This window comes from Antechinus flavipes, chromosome 2, assembly GCF_016432865.1.
Source record: "Antechinus flavipes isolate AdamAnt ecotype Samford, QLD, Australia chromosome 2, AdamAnt_v2, whole genome shotgun sequence".
Taxonomy (NCBI): domain Eukaryota; kingdom Metazoa; phylum Chordata; class Mammalia; order Dasyuromorphia; family Dasyuridae; genus Antechinus; species Antechinus flavipes.
In genome coordinates this window covers 481,911,922-481,932,619 of record NC_067399.1, presented here as the reverse complement: position 1 = coordinate 481,932,619, position 20,698 = coordinate 481,911,922, and positions in this window count along the sequence as shown.

The window sequence follows — 20,698 nt, the reverse complement described above, 5'->3', positions numbered from 1 at the left end:
CCTGTTACCCCCTATTCAATAAACTCTAATGCCTCCCTACAACCTCTCAAATAAAATATCAGTTCTCTTTTCAGCCTCTAAAGCTCCCCATAAACTGGGATCTTTTAAATTTTCTATTCTTCTTATACTTTTCTCCCTTCCACATTTTTTACAATCTAGCAATGTGGGTCTATTTGTTTTTCCTTAAATAGGAATGTTCCATCTCTTAGCCCCTTGCCTTTGCCCTGGCAATCTCCCATGGCCAGAATACTCTCCTATTCACCTTCCTCTCTTAGCTTCCCTTTCTTCTAGATTCGGCTTAAATCTTGCTTTCTGCAAGAGTCCTTTCCTGTTGATTCCAGTAGATATTAACTATTGTCTTTCCCTTTAGGATTCTCCTCCTCTTCCTCCTCCTCCTCCTCTTCCTTCTCCTCCTCCTCTCCCTCCCCCTTTCTCCCCCTTGCCCTCTTCCTCCTCCTTCCCCTCCTCCTCCTCTTCTTTTCCCTTCCCCCTCCTCTCCCCTCCCCCTCCCTTTCCCCTCTTCCTCCTCCCCCTCCCGCTTCCTCTCCCCCTTCTCCTCCTCCTCTTCCTCCTCCTTCTTCTTCTTTTCTTTTTTTATGTAATAGGAGATAAATGACTTGCTCAGATGCTCTTGACTCTGGGGCCAGTACTCTACCATACACTGTGCCCCCTACCTACCCCTCTAAAATTATTTTCTATCTATTCTATATTTTGGATCCAGGCCACTGATAAAAAGCAAGTCACTCATGTGAATTTTTTTTTGGTACCCCAATGCACATAATATTTATCTTTATATTAAGCTACACCCTATGAAGTGTGCAATAGTATTATGTCTAAAAAAATGTATATACCTTAATTAAAATACTTTATTGCTAAAACATGCTATCATCTGAGCCTTCATGAATGGTAATCTTTTTGCTGGTGAAAAGTCTTATGTCATTGTTGATGGCTGCTGACTTATTAGGGTAATGGTTGCTGAAAGTTGAGGGTGGTTACAGCAATTTCTTGATAAAACAACAATGCATTTTTCTGCATTCCCTGACTGTTCATTTCACAAAAGATTTCTCTGTAGCATGCAATGTTGTTTGATAACATTTTATCCACAATAGAACTTTTTTCAATTTGGAGTCAATTCTCTCAAGCCCTACTGCTGCTTTGTCAACTAAGTTTATATAATATTCTTTACTATTATTGTGCTTCAGTGAATAGGGAGACCAGAGGAAAGGGAAAGAGTTGGAGAGCAGCCGGTAGATGGAGCACTCAGAACACAATATCAATTAAATTTGCCACCCTAGGCAAAAATTGTGGAATCCCAAAACAATTACAGCATCAAACATCAAAGTAATATCAAAGATCATCTTAATGGATATAATAATAAAGAAAAAAGTTTGAAACATTGTGAGAATTACCAAAACGTGACACAGAGACGTGATGTAAGCACATGGGAAAATGGCACTGAGACTTAAAACATAGTATTACCACAAACCTTTAATTTGTAAGAACAAAAACAACTCCCCCACCCTCAATCTCTGTCAAGAATAATAAATCGAAGAGCAATAAAATGAGATATGCAAGTGTCTCCCCAACTAGAATTGTAAGAATTGGCACTATTTGCCTTTCTTGCATTCTCACTACCTAGCCCAGCGCCTGGCTCACATTAAGCACTTAATAAATGCTTGTTGATTGATTGAATGGATCTGTCATTTCATCCATGTAAGGAGTTCTCTGTGATGAATTCTCTCTCTCAGCACAGATTTATGCCTTCTCTTCAACATACTGTCTTAGACAGTTGCCTAAAAAAACTGTTAGATTGTGGCACATAGAACCAGTTTCCGGGAAGTGTTTCCTAGCCAGAGAAGACAATGTAATAACTCAGGTTTTTACAGTACTTTAAAGACTGCATAGTGGTTTATGAACATATCTCCTTTGATTCTTAGAGCTCTTCTGTGAGGTACTAGGTAGCACAAGTACTATTTTCATGGAATCTCAGATCTGGAAAGGACTTCAGAGGCCGGCAAGCTCAACAAATCACAGAGAAAGGAAGCGACTAAGTCAACATCATACGGCCAGAAAATGGCATTCTGGGATTTGAACCTAAGTCTTCTGACTCTACATCCTATTGTAGTGATAATAGTAATAATAATTGTTATTTGATGCTTCAGGAATTGAATGCTTCATATCCACTCATTCATTTGAGTCTCTCAACTTCTATAAGGCATGTTTATCTCCATTTTACAAATCAGAAAGTGAGGCTCAGAGAATTTAATTGAATAGTGCATAGTTACATAGCTATTAAATGTCAGAGGCAGGAGCTGACCCTTGATCTTTCTAATTCATTTCATTCTCTTATTCTGGAAGACCATCTGGAAATCATTTGGGAAGCAGAGTAGCTCAAAAAATGCTTTCTCTTACTTCTTTCTGCCAGACCAACACCTCTTCCTTCCAGCACTTATGTGGGGCCTTGAACACAGTAAGTGTAACAAGAATTTGTTGATTTGATCTATTGAATAAAGCTATTCTTTGCATGTTTTATCTTTGCTTGTATATGTGGATATTCGCTATGTATAATCTGTATCAAATTGCCTGCCTTCTCCATGAGGGCAGAGAAAATACAGGCAGAGAATTTGAAAGTCAAAATTTAGAATAATGAATGTTTTTAAAAAATGTACTTATAATTTAAAAATACTAAGTATATGTGTGTGTGTGTGTGTGTGCTCACCTGTGCTGTTACTCTACCTGTTTAATCTTACTGATCATCGCCCTGAGACATTTTTGTCTCTTACTGAGACATCGCCCAGGGAAACATTTTTGCTTTTGATGACTGCAGAGGAACCAACTAGAGATTACAGAGCCAAGAAGTGACAGACACAGATGAAGAGCATAAGAAAAATCTCACAGAGACTTAGCCTTTATGCTGAGGAGGCGGGGGTGTGGAGAATTCCATGGGACTGTAAATGATGAGGCTGGAGCATCTCCCTGCTGGAGGTGACAGACTCTGCTGAGGGAGTCAGTCATGGGCTAGTCAAGGGTGCCACCTAGTGCCATCACATAGGCTCTGCATTTTCAGTGGGCTCAGGGGCCCTTCCACGATTGTACTAAGAGCCGGTCTGCGTTATGGGTCAAATATTATATCACATTACAAGAGAAGATAGAACATCGCATAAGAACTTTGCACTTCTAGAGCATTTTAAGGGTTACAAAGCACTTTCCAATGATCAGAGCCTTAAGTCTTGTCCTCAGCGTCTTAGGGACGCTTCCTTCCTTCTTCCTTCCTTCCTTCTTTTTTCTTTCTTTCTTCCTTCCTCCCTCCCTCCCTCCCTCCCTCCCTCCCTCCCTCCCTCCCTCCCTCCTCCCTCCTCCCTCCCTCCCTCCTTTCTTTCTTTCTTTCTTTCTTTCTTTCTTTCTTCTTTCTTTCTTTCTTTTTCTTTCTTTCTTTCTTTCTTTCTTCTTTCTTCTTTCTTTCTTTCTTTCTTTCTTTCTTTCTTTCTTTCTTTCTTTCTTTTTCTTTCTTTCTTTCTTTCTTTCTTTCTTTCTTTCTTTCTTTCCTTTCTCCCCAGAATCCTAGCTATAGCTTTGCCTGGTAGGAAGGTGCTGTTGTTATTCATTCAGTGACTAGAAATTGAACCTCCATCTTCTGTTGTCTTAGTCTAGTGCTTTGCATGACTAGCCACTTCACCAAAGGCAAAGGAGGTATTTCTTATAACCACTTTAATTTTTATTAGCTCTTGGGAACACTGAAAACTATCATCATAATGATAGCGTTATACTATTTAGGTCGCTGATAGAAAATCCTCCAAAGCTTGTCAAATAAATCTGATATGGAATACCCTAGGCAAAGGATTTCAATTAAGTAGTTTCTGAAAATTGAAGTTTGGCTAGTGACTGTCTTAATTCTGATTCTTTCTTTATTATTTAGTGGGATTTTGTACAGATGTATCTTGGTTTAAGCAAACTCTAATTTAGAAAAACACCAAATTTACAAAAAAAAAAAAAACAGAGAAAGAAACAAAAAGAATACATAAATTAAGAAGAGAAGATTCTCTTTACAAAAGGATTAATTTTATATCTGGGAGGCAGTATGGTATAGTAGGAAGAACACAGACTTTGCAGTGGGAGGATGTAGGTGGGAATCTTGACTATACTTTATTAGCAATGTGAATTGGGGTAAGTCACTTCACTTGAGCATCTACCTCTAAAATAAGAAGGTTGAACCACATGATTCATTTGAGTTATAGATTTAGAATTGAATATACTCTTAGATGTTTTCTATTCCTATTGAACAGTAAGATATTTTTATGTATTTAAAAATGATTCATGAAATCCAAAATTTGGATGATAACTCAGAGAGATTCTGGAATACAAAATATCTATAATATACTTCAGAAGCTCATTTAGTCTTCACTTGAAGGCTACTGGTGATAGAGAGCTCCCTAGCTTTTGGGTCAACAAATTCAAACTTTGGGTAACTTGTTTCAGAAATCCTTTTATTTGGGTTGTAAACATGTAATTTTCACACAAATTTTCTGAAATGTAGCTTTTGCGTAGAGGAAAGTATATACTTTGGTCAAAGCACATTACACATTTCCTATTACCCCATTGTGATGGGGTATGTTTGTGGGCACTTAAATTGACAGACATTTATTGAGTACTTATTACAAGTCTAGCATGTTACTAAATCCTATTTGTGTATTCAGGTGTACAAGTATTTGTGGCATTATTTATGGTTTAGTTTATCCTCTCATTTACTGTCTAAAGACCACATTTTCTCCTAATACCCAATACAATGCCATTTGTCCCTAGAGTAAGGACAATATGATTTTTTTTGAGGGAGGGAGAGGAAATTAAAATAAAATATAATTGGTGGAGTAAGATTGCACCCTGATAAAACCATAAGCAAATCTAAACAAAACAACCCCCCCCAAATGAGGTCTAGACATAGAAATACAGAATCAAAGATTTAAAGATGGAAGGGCCATCTAGTCCAACCCCCTCACTTTATATTATTAGAATGTTTTCAAAGGAACAATTTCTTCAGTCATTTCTACTTCAACTCTGGAATTTTTTGTAAGTAGGTGACCTACTTAAGACAATGATTACTGACCTATTTAAAACACTTCTCATAGCCTACAGTTAATATTCCATATGATTCTGGATGAATTTGAAAGGAAAGTACAGTCCTTTTTCCTCTTCTTCTCATGCTTATTCAATTTAAATTAAAATCTTAATATTAAAAAAAATTCCAAGCACAGTAACTGAACATTACACTGGCATCACTGTGTTAGAAGAGTAAGAATATAGCTTTTAATGCATTGGGTAAATCTTTAATGAAAGATTTATTTAAAAACAAGATTGAACATTTCATTAAATAAGAAGGCTTAAAAGTGATCAGTACTAAGGAAGAGATGTCCATAATGTTGCAATCATGTATGCAATATTTTGAGATCTTTATATCTCAAAATATTGAGGTATAAATTGAGGAACCATCAACAAAAATTTTAAAACTTAAATGATTATGCATAAACTATAAAATCCAAATTAATACAGTTTATTGAAATGTGTAAATTACTTTGTAGCATCTCCTCTGGACTTCCCCTATCTTTCATTCACAAAATGAGAAGCCAGGAGAATGACTATCATAAGATTTAGGGTGATTAGTAGAGTTGGTCATCCTGAATATTGCTTGGGAACCTCCATCAATGTGTTTACCTTTGATAGTCAGCCAGTAGACACAATTTGTCCAAAGCAAAGACATTTACTGAGGTGGCATTGTAAGAACAGCAGCAACAAAGCATTCCTTCCTTAAACCCAGGGTACTTTCCCTCACAATTATATAGTGTCAGTAGGAAGACTGGGCATTAGCAGACAGTGCTCTAGTAGAGAGGAGCTCCTGTAGGTATAGCCTAGACAACTCATACTTCTGGTACTGCAGGGCCCTGACTTCCTTTCCTTTTCTGTGGAATCTTCATGCTGTTCCCCCAAAGCCTAACTCCTGATGTCTAGGGGCTGTCTCTTTTCTCATTTTGCACAAGTCCCAATCCTGTGGTCTCTTTCCTTTAAAAAGAGCCACCACATGTACTGATGATTTTTTATCAATGGCTAGCTAGCTATCCCCTAACTCCATCAATTTTTAAAAAAAATAATTATAACTTTTTATTGACAGAACCCATGCCAGGGTAAGTTTTTACAGCATTATCCCTTGCACTCACTTCTGTTCCCCTTCTCCCCTCCCCTCCTCCCCCAGATGTCACGGTATATCCTAGATATACATGTTAAATATGTCACAGTATATCCTAGATACAATATACTCCATCAATTTTGAGAGAAGAAATTGTTCATACTTTGTGAGTAAATGTATGAATGAATGAATGAAAAAAATTAAGTGCTTACTCTGTGCTAAGTACTAGGGACACAAAATCAATGGAGATTCCCTGACCTTAAGAAGCTTATATTAGAATAATAAGAGGAAACCTTATGTTTACATAGGGGCATGGTGGACAGAGAAAAGTATTTTGGTTTAGAAAGTTACAGAAATGATTAAGGCAACAATAGGGCAGCCCACTGATCATGGTAAAGGGGGTGCAGAGTACAGCTACATTTTTTAAAGCTTCATTTAAGATATCACTACCTTAGTTTTCTTTGTCACTTTTCCTTTATCTTCTATAGCTTCACCAACCAGAGAAATCAATTGATCAAGGAGGTCCTACAAGACTCTTTCCCACTACAGCTTTGGTACAGTTTTGAAACTTGGATGGATTTGGGATTTCATTTATAAGAGTTTTTCTCACAGTGGTACAAATCATAAGCCATTTGTGTTTTCTCAGCCTGTGCATGTCTTATCCATGTCCTACCATAAATCCTCATAGGACTTTCTCTCAAAATGTTAAGAGACTGACGTCTTAATGTTGTTTGGACACCATTAGAACATATGAAGGATCTCTAGTCCAACCTTTTCATTTTCACAGATAAAGGACAAAAACCCAAGAAATGTTAGGTCATTTGCCCAATGTTATGCAGATAAAAACCCATGACAGGCAAGCTTTGAATCTACATCATCTGAAACTGGATCCAATGCTTTCTATTACACTATGCTGTCAACTCTCTGATGATACCTAATCATCAAAGAAAACAAGATATTTAACATATAATAGCAGAAATTCCAACAAACATTTATTAAGTTCTAATTATATATGTTATCATGTATCCACAAAATCATAGATGTAGAGCTGGAAGGACCATTAAGAGGCATCTAGTTCAATTTTCTATTTCCTCATTTTTACAGATAAGGTTAAATATCTCTCTCATAGAAGAAATAGGATCAGAATGGTGAAGTCATGATTTCAGATATGTTCTTTCCACTGTATTATGTTGCCATACAAAATTAAAGACAGAATAAGACAATAGCATAGAGGAGAAGAGGGACATGTTACAAAGTCAAATTTTATATCTTTAGGAGTGAGATGAATTCAAAACTTTCTGGAGGAAAACTTTAGTAAGTTTATTTATTTTTGCTGAAGCAATTGGGGTTCAGGGACTTGTCCAGGGTCACATAGCTAGGAAGCATTGTGTCTGAGACCAGATTTGAACCCAAGTCTTCCTGATTTCAGGGCTTGTGCTCTATCCATTGCACCACTTAGCTGCCCCAAGTTTTTTAATACACTTTATGAAATCATGTTGGGAGAGAAAAATCAGAGCAAAAAGGAAAAACCATGGGAGAGATTAAAAAAAAAAATCCGGAGAAAAAAGTGAACATATCATGTGTTGACTTACATTCAGTTTCCTTAGCTCTTTTTTGGATGCAGGTAGCATTTTCTGTCTAAAATCTAGTCGGATTGTTTTGAGTTACTGAACCACTGAAAACAATCAAGTCTTTCATAGTTGATCATCACACATTTTTGCTGTTATTGTGTACAAAGTATTCTGGTTCTGCTTGTTTCACCCAGAATCAGTTTATCTAAATATTTCCAGGCCTTTCTAAAATCATCTTGTTCTTCATTTTTAAAAGAACAATAATATTCCATTACTTTCATGTATCACAACTTGTTCAGCCATTCTCCCAAATGATGGGCATTTTCCAATTCTTTGCTACCACAAACATTTTTGGCATATGTAGGTCCTTTTCCCTTCTTTATGATTTCTGGAGAACTGAATATTTTTTCTTCTCTAGATTGTAAATTCTGTGAGGGCAGGGACCAAGTTTTTATTTATTTTTCCTTCTATCTCAATGACAGGCACAAGATTCTGAATATAGTAGTAATTTAAGCATATTGTAGTCTCTTATTAATCATAGTTGTCATGAAAGGACTGACCAATGAAAGCCCAGTCCTTCCAGCATACTGCAGTTAAACCATAGGGATTTGTCTGAAACTTGATGATAATGGGGTCTTTTCCTTCCCTACCTCAGATCATGTACAGGTATCCTGACTTTCCTATGAGCTTGCTATGGGATAATAAAAACAGAAACAAAAACAAAAATCATCCACCAAAACCTTTTTAGTAAGCAGCTGAGCCAGAAATGGACATGCATACAATAAGGCTTGGATGTCCAGTCAGGCAAGAGTTGCTGTAAGCTTCCGAGGAGTTGAAGAGGTAGTAGCTAACCACTCTGTCTCCTCATTTGGGATGGGATGTGCCTACCATCTCACTGCTGTTTCTCTTTTGAGTTTGTTTTTTCCTGCTCTTAGAATGTCAGAGACAGAACAAATCAAATTATGACATGGTAAGCTTGAGGAGGCCAGAAAATCAGCTAATGGCCCAGGAATTGGAGGTCATGGTAGAATTTCAAGTAGATGCAACAGCAGAGCCTGGTGAAGAAACAGATCTGGAAAACATCCCAACGCAGGAGCCAAGCCCCCATGTCCTGTGAATAAAGGAGTGCAAAAGAGGGATTTGACTACGCCATACCTTAAAGTAAATTGGGGGAGTAGTTGGTAATAAACATTTTGTTTTTGCTTTCTCTAGGAACCAAGGTCATGGAGCAAAGTAGGCTCTCCGTTATTGAGGTTATTGAATGGGCCCCAGTGAAGATTTCTCAAAAAGTCTATGAGATGAAGTGGATCAGACTCCCAAGCCCCCAAAAGTCACGTGACCCACAGGACGTAGCCAACGTTGCTGACCATTGGTTAAGGGTTACTTCCTTTTCAGTCTATCTAAGGAATCCATGTCTTTTGCTATTTAACCAAATCCATGATTTCCGGCTCTGTAGATCAGGCACTTTGCTGGGAGGGGGAGCCGAGGGCTTTGGGCCTGCTCAGGTGTGCTTGGGCCTGCTTGCTAGGACCAAATAAGTGCTTCCTCTTTGTGTCTGAAGATGCCTCTGAGTAGTCAGTTTGGGCAGGGGGTGAGGGGGAGGGTCTAGCAGCTGTCCCACACATGATGATGCTTCTGTTTTTGCTATACTATCTCAGTAAATATCCCTTATGAAATCTAAGTGGTGTTAATTCTATTGAAGAAAGATCAACTTTGAACTGATATTGATGAGATCCCACCCTGGCAATTGATATTATGGGAAACACACTAGATGGGAGTTTGTGAATAATAACAGACAATTCCAGCAGCTCAGATTTACTCATAAATTCCGGGGGTAGGTGGGGAGGAGGGGAAAGGGGAAATAGGAGGCAGGCTCTGAGAATCTGACCAGTCAGTGGAGTGTAGGTACCAGAATGAACCCAGAGCTTACCATAAAAGCACAAAGTTCCCCTACTTTATAGGGTCCACACATCACTCAAACTAGTATTCAGGATAATAGAACTGCACAATTGCTGGAAGGTTTTAAGGAATGGCTTAATGCTGAATTCAGAAGACAGGACAATTCCTTAGCACAAAGTGAAGTTTAGGAAATAATAAGGCATGAAAGAAAATCAGAAAATCAAAGAAAAGGTAAAGCAGGGAATAGGTGCTAGTCTTCCTAAGTTTTCCCAAGTCTAAACAAAAACTGGTAGGTTACAGACAGAATTGTGAGGGAGGACTTTCATCACTGCCCTTAGAACCTACAGCTACCTTGCAAAAACTGGCAGTTATTTAAAATTATAGACTTTTCAATGAGTTTTCTCAGGAGAGAATTCCTATCTATAATGCATTATTGTTATTTTTTAATAATATAGGCATGCATAATTTTTCAACATTGTCCCTTGCACTCACTTCTGTTCCAATGTTTCCCTTCCCTTCCTCCACCCCCTCCCCTGGATAGCAGGCAGTCTCATACATGTTAAGCATGTTAAAGTATATCTTAGATACAATATATGTGTACAGATCCATAGAGTTCTCTTGTTGCACAAGAACAATTGGATTCAGAAGGTAAAAATAACCTAGGAAGAATAACAAAAATGCAAGTAGTCCACATTCATTTTCCAGCATTCTTTCTCTGGATGTAGCTAATTCTGTCCATCCTTGATCAATTAGAACTGAATTGGATCTTCTCATATAATGCATTATTTTTAAAAAAATCATTAATATCTTTATTCTTAAAAGATAGAAAAGGAAAAAAGTTTAGTAAAATGGAGTCCAGTTGTTGATACCATATTCCCCTTCCCTAATTTCCCTACTCTTTAAGGATACATTTTGTAAAAATAGCTTTTTATTTTACAAGTTATATGTATGGGTAATTTTACAGCATTGACAATTGCCAAACCTTTTGTTCCAATTTTTTCCCTCCTTCCCCCCATCTCCTCCTCTAGATGGCAGGATGACCAGTAGATGTTAAATATATTAAAGGATAAATTAAATACAAAATAAATATACATGACCAAACTGTTATTTTGCTGTACAAAAAGAATCGGACTCTGAAATATTGTACAATTAGCCTGTGAAGGAAATCCAAAATGCTTGCAGGCAAAAATATAGGGATTGGGAATTCTATGTAATGGTTCTTAGTCATCTCCCAGATTTCTTTTGCTGGGTGTAGCTGGTTTAGTTCATTACTGCTCCATTAGAACTGATTTGGTTCATCTCATTGCTGAAGATGGCCACGTCCATCAGAATTGATCATCACATAATATTGTTGTTGAAGTATATAATGATCTCCTGGCCCTGCTCGTTTCACTCAGCATCAGTTCGTGTAAGTCTCTCCAGGCCTTTCTGAAATCATCCTGTTGGTCATTTCTTACAGAACAATAATATTCTATAATATTCATATACCACAATTTATTCAGCCATTCTCCAATTGATGGGCATCTACTCAGTTTCCAGTTTCTGGCCACTACAGAGAGGGCTGCCACAAACATTTGTGCACATACAGGTCTCTTTGCCTTCTTTATGATCTTTTTGGGATATAAGCCCAGTAGTAACATTGCTGGATCAAAGGGATACATTTTTTTTTTTTTTTAAACAAATCAGGTTTGAGGGCTTTGAGAGGTTATGACAGGCAAAAATACTAACTTTTATTTATGATGAAAATCTCTTTCTATAGCATTCCACCTTTATGTAGAAATGGAATAAAAGAGGGGAAAAAGCCTTTAATACTATATAATCTCACACTCCAATCCTCCTTTGATGCCTTATTCAAGGAAGAGGTGATGAGAGTCTTATAAAACGATGCAGGCAGAGAATACTTGCTCTGGAAGATCCTACCAACTGGAATTTAATGATACATTGCATGTCTGTTATATAAAGACCAGTCTCACTAAATTCAGAGGTCTTTGGAAGAACAGGAAGTGGGGGTAAAGGTTTAACCAGATCATCTCAAATGTTCCTTCCAGCTCTGAATTCTGTAATCATTAATATGCTATTTGGGTTTAGGATGTCAAGGAACACAAAATCTCACACTAAATTGATCTAACCACAGTATATATTGAATAATATATAAATCTTGGATCCATTCAGAATATTCATATTCATACATATGAGAGGGCAAAAGGAGAGGTGCCAAAGTACCTCTTTGCCCAGTCTTTTCCTAGACCAGGGAAATGAAACTGCATGGGCAATTGCTCCCAATATATAAACTACCCAGACACACTTTTACCACCTGTGATAGGACTACAGATTCTAGGAATATAATTTTTTAATAGATGCTTTTTTGTTTTTTAAGTCACACTAATTTCTGAATCTATTCCTCCCTTTCCCTTAACTCAATAAGCCAACTCTTGGTTAAAGAGAGAAAGAAATTTAAAAAGAAAAAAATTCAATAGAACCAACAATTCAGATAGTATATATCCATACCTGGAGTCCTCCACCTGTATATTAAAAGGAGGGAGGTTCATTTTTTCAATTCTTCTCTGAAGTCAAACCTGGTTATTATAATTATGCAATATTCAGTTTTATTTTTCCTGTTCTTTCCATTTACATTGCTGTAGTCATTGTTTTTTCTTGGTTTTGCATGCTTCATGATGAATCAGTTCATATTAAACCTCACTTTTCTCTGAATTCTTCATATCTATTTTTCCTTATATCTAATAATATTCTATCTGTGTACCACAATTGAAGAAGCCATTCTTTAATCAATGGGCACCTATTTTGTTTCTAGTTCTTTCTGCCATGAAAATTTGGGCACATTATGACAGATGTGTGTGGCCTTAGGGAAGTCACTTAACCAATGTTTGCCTCAGTTTCCTCATCTGTAAAATGATCTGGAAAAGGATATGGCAAACCACTGCAGTATTTTTGCTAAGAAAACCATAAATGGGATCATGAAGAATTGAACAAAACTGAAATGACTGACCAACAACAAATCAGATGGACTGCCAAATCAAATATGATAGAAGCGTTCCTATCTACAGATACTTTGTGTCATAACTAGTCAGACATCAAAGCCCATAAGCTTTATCAGACTTCTAAAGGGAACTCACACACACACAAACACTAAGAACTGCTAATTTTAGGCTGGTTTGTGTTGGTCTGTCAAATGTTTTTATTTTATGAAATTTTTTTGATATATGTGAGACCTTTCTATTGGATTTTTACCTCCTTGAAAAATATACCGAACAGCAGGATTGCTTTGTAAAAGAGTGTAAAAATTTTGATGACCTTTTAATCATAATATATATCAACTTGCTTCAAAGCAATTCATAGATCTACCAAAGATGTATAATGTATTTGTCCCTGTTTTCCCAAAAGAAGGTTTGGTTTAGAGAAGAAGAATTGAAGCCCTTTGCAATGTGTTTATCTTAATTAAATCCAAAAAGTCAGTAAACATTGTTGTTTATAAATTCCTTTAGTATGCTTTTGGGGCTGTACTCTTGAATATTCATATGTCACTGGAGTTATCTCTATTTTATGATCTTCCTGTAAATGAAAGAGCTGATCTAACAGGCCTACATCAATTAAATTAGTGTTTTGATGATGAATATTTTGATCACTAAGAGAAAGGCTTCGTGTAATAAAAAGTCTGCTTGATTTTGGAGTCAAACGATCAGATTTCTTTTCTTTCCTTCTTTCCTTCCTTCTTTCTTTCTTTCTTTCTTCCTTCCTTTATTTCCTTCTTTCTTCCTTCCTTCTTTCTTCCTTCTTTCTCTTTTTTCTTTCTTTCTTTCTTTCTTTTTTCTTTCTTTCTTTCTTTCTTTCTTTCTCTTCCTTCCTTCCTTCCTTTCTTTTTTCTACTTACTTCCTTCTTCTCTCTCTCCCTTCCTTCCTTCCTTCTTTCTTTTTTCTACTTCCTTCTTCTCTCTCTCTCTCCCCCTTCCTTCCTTCCTTCCTTCTTTCCTCCCTCCCTCCCTCTCTTCTTCTCTCCTTTCCTCCCTCCCTCTCTTTCTCTCTTTCTTTCTTTTTTCTACTTACTTCCTTCTTCTCTCTTTCCCTTCCTTCCTTCCTTCCTTCCTTCCTTCCTTCCTTCCTTCCTTCCTTCCTTCCTTCCTTTCCTACTTCCTTTCCTCCCTCCCTCCCTCTCTCTCTCTCTCTCTTTCTTTCTTTCTTATAAAGATAGTTTTTTATTTTTGAAAATACATACAAAGATAGTTTTCAACATTCACCCTTGCAAAATCTTGTGTTCCAAATTGTTCTCCTCCTTTCACAGAGAGCAAATAACCCAATATAGGGTTAAACATGTTCAAGTCTTCTAAATATATTTCCACATTTATCATGTCATACAAGAGAAATCAGATTAAAAGGGGGAAAATGAGAAAGAAAGAAACAAGAAAGCAAAAAGACATCGAAAAAAGTGAAAATACTATGCTGTGATCCATATTCAGTCTCCATAGTCCTCTCTTGAATGCAGATGGTGAAGTTTATGGACATTGATATCTGGTGAGTTATGTCGCAAAGCATTTGTAGACAGGAACATTCCTATCAAATTTGATCTAGCAATGGGTCTCATTTGTTGTTGCTCAGTCATTTCAGTTGTGTTCAACTCTTTGTGACTCCAGTTAGGACTTTTTAAGAAAAGATACTAGAATAATTCATCATTTCTTTCTCTAGCTTTTTTTACAGATAAGGAAATTGAGGCAAACAGTGCTAAATGACTTGCTTAGGGTCATACAGTGTCTAAGGCCAGATTTGAATTCATAAGATGAGTCTTCCTTACTCCAGGCTTTAATAACAATGGGTTCAACAACAGTAATTTTGAGGTTGTGATGAATTTAAATTATATTTTAAGATATCTATAACTGTAATATGATATCTGTGAAAATATGTGATTTTTCTTCATAATACAGACACAAGGATGGTTAAAACTCTTGTGGTTTATTGCCTACATTCATCATGGGTGGAAATGCTAAATTTAATTTAGAGATCATGGAAAGTTAAGATTTTTTTTCCTATAAGTTCACAGACCACCCTCCCTCCCCCTGAAAATTATCCACAAAACCTTTGGGATTCATGGCCTCCACATTAAAATCCTTTTGTCTTAAAGGCTTTTCTCTGACAAGAAATCTCTTTAAGATTGCCTCAATAAAATGACTAATGTGGAAATGTTTTACATGATTGCATATACATATTATATGTTGAATTGTTAATCTTCTCAGGAAGTATGGAGGGGAAGGAGGGATAGAATTTGGAATTTAGGATCTTAAAAAAAAACCAAATATTAAAAAAAATTATTTTAACATGTAATTGAGAGAAACAAAATATTAATAATTTTTTAAATTGTCTTGACAGATGCGACAGTTCTCTGATTATTAATGTTAAACAAAGGATAAAATAGAGATATATATGCTACCTGAAGGTATTCATCATTATCAAAGACAATATCTTATTCAAAGTCCAAATGGAGGAGATATTCACAAAGATTTCCTCTATTTTGTAAATACTGATTACATCTAACAGAAGTTGCTTTAGTAAGATATATCTTAATTCAGGAAATTGGCCTAAAAGTCAAAACAGGAAAAACTAACTAAATAAAAACTTCTTATTGTCCAGGCCATGATATTCTGTTACATAGCAAGCTAGACCACTGAATTAAAATGACTAATTTTAATAATAAAATAATAATGAAATGACAAAATGACTGATTGAAGAAATGAAGATGGAAAATGAAGTGGATCCACAAATGAATAATAATAATACTTTAATAATGGAATACATGTAGCCTTTTAAAATTTGCAAAGTGCTTTTTACATGTTATTTTATTTAATCCTTACAACAACTCTAGGAGGTTAGTATTCTTCTTCTTCTTCCCATTTTACTGGTAGAAAAGTAAGGCAGACAAATGTTAAATGACTTGCCCATGGTTACATATCAAGTAAGTATCTAAGGGAGGATTTGCTCTTAGGTCTTTCTGTTTTCAAGTCTGTACCACCTAAATGAGAGGAAGAGAGTGGTCTGCATTAAATATGGGAAACTGTACTTTGCTAATAATAAGGGTAAGCTACTCTTTAGTACAATGATTCTTTTTTTCCTTTTTTAAAGATATAGAAAACTAGTGATATGGTACAGTAGAAAGAGTGGTAGATTTGTCGATGGAAGACCTGGGTTTGAATTCCTATTTTGCCCTTTGTGATAAAGTCACTTAATTTTTCTGTACCTCAGAGTCTTCCTCTATGAAATGAGAAGATTGGAATAGATGCTCTCTAAGGTCCCTTTTGGGGTAGCAGCTAGGTAGCTCAATGAATAGAAAGTGTGGCCTGGAGTCAAGAAGACTCATTTTCCTGAGTTCAAATCTGATCTCAGACACTTATTAGCTATGTGACTCTGGGCAAGTCATTTAACCCTATTTGCCTGAGTTATCTATAAAATAAGCTGAAGAAGGAAATGGAAAACCAGGACAGTAATTTTGCCAAGAAAACCCCAAATGGAATCATAAACAGTCAGACAGGACCCAACACCACCACCAACAACAAAAAGGTGGTACTTTAAACTCTACTTCTACAATCCTGGCAATGCTCTATGGTTGTGCATCTTGGAATATCACAGTTTTTGAAGATTGCATATTTTGCTTTATATATTTTAAAACATCATTCTGACAAAAGGTCTTTACTAAGCTGATTAAGGGGTCCATGATCCCTGGTAACAAAGGCTATCACTGAGGAATTATATGACCTGATAAAGGAGGCTTACTGTTCAGGTAGTTAAGAGAGAAAAAGTGAGGATAACAGGAGATAACCTGAGGGCTTGATGAAGACTATTGACATCTGTGGTTGATCCATTGTAGAGAATAATGAAAGAATGTGGACAATTGTTACACAAAGGATGAGGAGGCATGGATGGATTGAGATTTGTCTTAATGGTGGGAATTCCTACTATCCAAGAATTCATATATCCACTGAAGTATAATAAAATCATGTTTCTCCATCATTTTATAATTTACTTGTGTTGTACACGACAGCCATGAGGCACAGTAAGTATGCACTTCATTTTACAATGGGAGAAACTGAGGCTCATTAGGTTGGTCCAAAATCATGTAGATAGGAAATGTCAGAGCAAAGACACAGACTCAGGCCTCCTGACTCCTGACTCAAGGCTACCAGGCTGATTTTGTATGACCTGTTCATTCTTCTAGTTACTTTGTTTTCTAAATAACATAAAAATCACATACATTTGAAGAATTGCCATGACCCAGCAAAGCAAAATAACTTGTGAAGCACTCTGTGTTCTAATATCATGTATAAGAAGGAACGTGGGGGTTGAAGCTACTGGGATTTCTAAATGTCTTTTTTCAGGGACAAAGTAAATTATTTCCTTTAATTTTCCCTTAGGTATTTAATTAAGGATAACTCATGTCCTAATTACAAGAGAGAACAAGAAAGGGCTTTAAATAGATAGCCTGATTTATAGAGTACCTAATACCTGTAATTAACAAGGACCTTCTCTCAAGTAATTGCATATTTGTGAGGGTAGAATCCTATCATCCTTTTATGCTCATGTAGGAAAAATCTATTGAAACACAAGAAATTACACAAAAAGTTAAAGCAGTTTCTCATTTGTGACACAATCTTTTTGTATTTTCTTTCTAGTTTTTTAGTTTAAGTTGCTTTTTCTTATTCATAATCTAGTTTAAGATAATGACAGTTCATATTCATTTAATGTTTTTTAAAGATTGATTTTCACATATATTATTTTACTTGATCTTCATTTAATACAAGGATTATTGGCCCCATTTTGCAGATGGAGAAAATGAGGCACTAGAGTGACTGAATAATCAGCCACACAGCTAATAAGGGGAACAGCTGGGACTACTCTGATCCTCCAGTTTTATTCAGATTTAGAGTTTTTCACTATGCAATATATCATAACAGGAATATCACCTGTGTTCTGTCTAGTAGTCACAATCAGCTAATCTTCCTGCCAGTAACCTCTTCCCATTTCTCAACTCTACCTGTGAGGCAGACTTGGCACTTTATACTATTATGATGAATAGGAATTCACTGTTATAGCTCTTTTTATTAAATGGAGGATTTCTTGGCCCTATCACTAAGCTTTGTACTTCATTGAGACTTATCATTTGTCCCACTTCTGAGCCTCCTGACTCCTTAGATTTTGTCATTTGCCCTGATGCAGTTCCCTAATGACCATTCCATCCCTCCTGTAGCCAAGCCCTCCAACCTGTGTTATCTCCCCCTTTAGAATGTGACCTCCTTGAGAGAAGGAACTATTTTGCTTTTTCAATTTGTATCTACAGGATTTAGGTACATATAAGTACTTAATGTGATTTTTTTCTTTATTAACTAATCGGCAACTGAGCCTACCTCAGTTACCCCAAATAATTGGGGCTTTGTCTTAGGGTACTAGCATCCAGAAGATGTATTTTCTTCCCATGGAGATTCTCTAGCACAATGGCTTCTGTCCCCTTGTCCACCTCTTCTCACACCATTCCTGATTAACAATTATTTAAATTCCTTCCCTTTCTTGGCCCCAGGCTATTATTGTCAGGATCCTTATGTCAAGACTACCCCTCTCTTTTTACTATTAGGAGATACCCTGTTTTGCAAAGCTAAGACCCAGCAAGAAAGCTGTGCCCTGAGCTAGGCATAGCAATAATCCTTTGCCATCACTTTCTGGATGAATTTGGGGCAGCAAAATCCCAGAATTGTTTTGTGTTTTGCACTAGCATCAGGTCATTCCTGAGCTCAAACACTTACAGGAATCATGTTTTGGTCATGAATCCCTGCTATGAATCATACCAGTCTCATTGTTGCTGTTACCCCTCATTGTCAGTCACAGCTCACTGCATAGCCTTTGCTATATGTATTAAGATTTTGCCTCACTAAAGCAGATCTTCTCAGTATCAGAACACATATGGCTAGTTTTCCTCCTCCAACAGGAATGAGCAAAGTTTTTGCTTATCACTGCTGTTAGTTCCATTTTAAAATTTCGTTCCTTTTAAAATTTTATTTCTTAAGAGTTAACAGTGGTTGTGAGAACCTGGGTGAACTCTTTAATATTTTTTCAGTTAATTGTATTTGTGACAACCTTTATGAGTTCTTTGAGATTTTCAGAGTTAACAGCTATTGTATAATTTTTTTATTCTCAGGTCACTTATTCTCAGAGATAACACTATACAAGAAGTTCCTCTTTGCCATTATATTCACCTTCTGGGACTTATCTTCTCCCACTGCCATGTTTACATGTTTATTATTTTTAATCTCTCCCCTAACTTCTCTCAGCATTTGAAGGCCATGGCTTGTTAACTGGGATGAAAAGTTATAGGCCAGATTTTCTAAAGCACTACCCATTCTTCATCTAACATAACTGAATGGCTCCAGGGATTCATTGACTTCATTGACTACTTTTCCCTTACCTAAATTTGCCTCAAGTTCCAAAATGATTAGTTAAGACTTGCATATATTCCTAAAAACCATTTGATAGGGGATTGGGATGGAGTCTTTCAAAGATGACAGATTAAGGGCTGATCAATGCTTAGGGAACAGTATAGTTTGAAATTTTCTGTATTTTGTTCTTAAGTATCCAGTGTAATTTTTTTTAAAAAGAGAGAATAACAGAGATGAATGCCATCCTTTCTTTTACCATCCATGTGGCTTTCACATGTCTTTAGAGAACAATGAAAAGAGCATTGGACTAGAAGTCAAATAACCTGGATTTTTGCTAGTCCTATCCCTATCATTCACTTAACAAATATTTATTCTAACTGTATTCTAAGTATCCTTATTTCAAAGATCTGTGATTTTCTTCTTGTGGCCACCAATCCTTGGGTAACAATAAGAGCTCCAGGAACAGAAGCATCTTCCAGAAACCCCATTCTGTCTCCAACTCAGTTCCCCTAAATCATCCAACCATGAAACGAATTCAATCCTTGTGGAGAATAATGACAACTGCTTCTGAATGCTAAAAAACTGAGTTACTAAAGATCCAGAAAAAAATTTTTTTGCCATCAAAGTCTTAGGCATTGTCAATGGTTCCACATCAGCTTGTATAATTTTATCTGTGGAAATGATATCAAAGAAGAAACATCATTATTATTTGCTTGCTACTACTCCTATGGGACTTTTCTATTTGTCTTGCAGCTGAATCTTCTAAATACTCTAAATCACCTTAGAATGTGAGCTCCTTGGGAGAACAGACCGTCTTACTTTACAATTTATATTCCCAGTGTTTAGCCTATGACTTTGCACATAGTTAATTATCTTTTAATTCACTCACTCAGTTATTCATTCATTCATTTCATTCCATTCACTCTTTGTTCTCAGAGACTGGACAAACACATTTAAAGGTTATTTTGGTAGAAGAGTGCTAGCAAAGATCCTTGGTTTTCAAGGTAAGGGAGTGGGAAAATGGACTGAGCTTCATTTGACTATCTCTTTTGCATGTCCACTGTTGACTATGAATGTTCCTCTTTTGATTTTATATTTCTTTTCTCTTTGCGCTTCCATATACTACCCAGATCGACCAGTTCAAAATTCCTGATATGGTCCAATTCAAGATGTTTCCCAGCTGAAAACCCAGTTTCTTCTAGAGCTACAAAAATGCTGTCTCTCTGTGGGATTAAAAACCCAGATTATTAGTTAAGGTTTCAGACTTGCACCCTGCCTTCAGGAAAATCTGTACAAACCTGTCCCAAAATCTGGTTGTATGAGTACATATGGAATATTTATTCTACATAATAAGTACAAATTAGTTTAAGGAAGTAGAGTACTAGTCATGGGAGGATAGGTGAAAGGGAAAGGGAGAGTCAGAAATGACTTCATGCAGGAAAGTAATGCTTAAGCTGGGTTTTGAAGAAAGTAAGGGATTCTATTAGGTGGAGATGAAGAGGGAGAACATTGTAGACTTGGGAGATGATGAGGGCGAAGATATTGGAGGGCGAAGACACTGGAGATGGAATGCTATATGGGAGGATCAATAAGAAAGACAGGCTGGGACCAGAGTGAGGAAAGGGAAT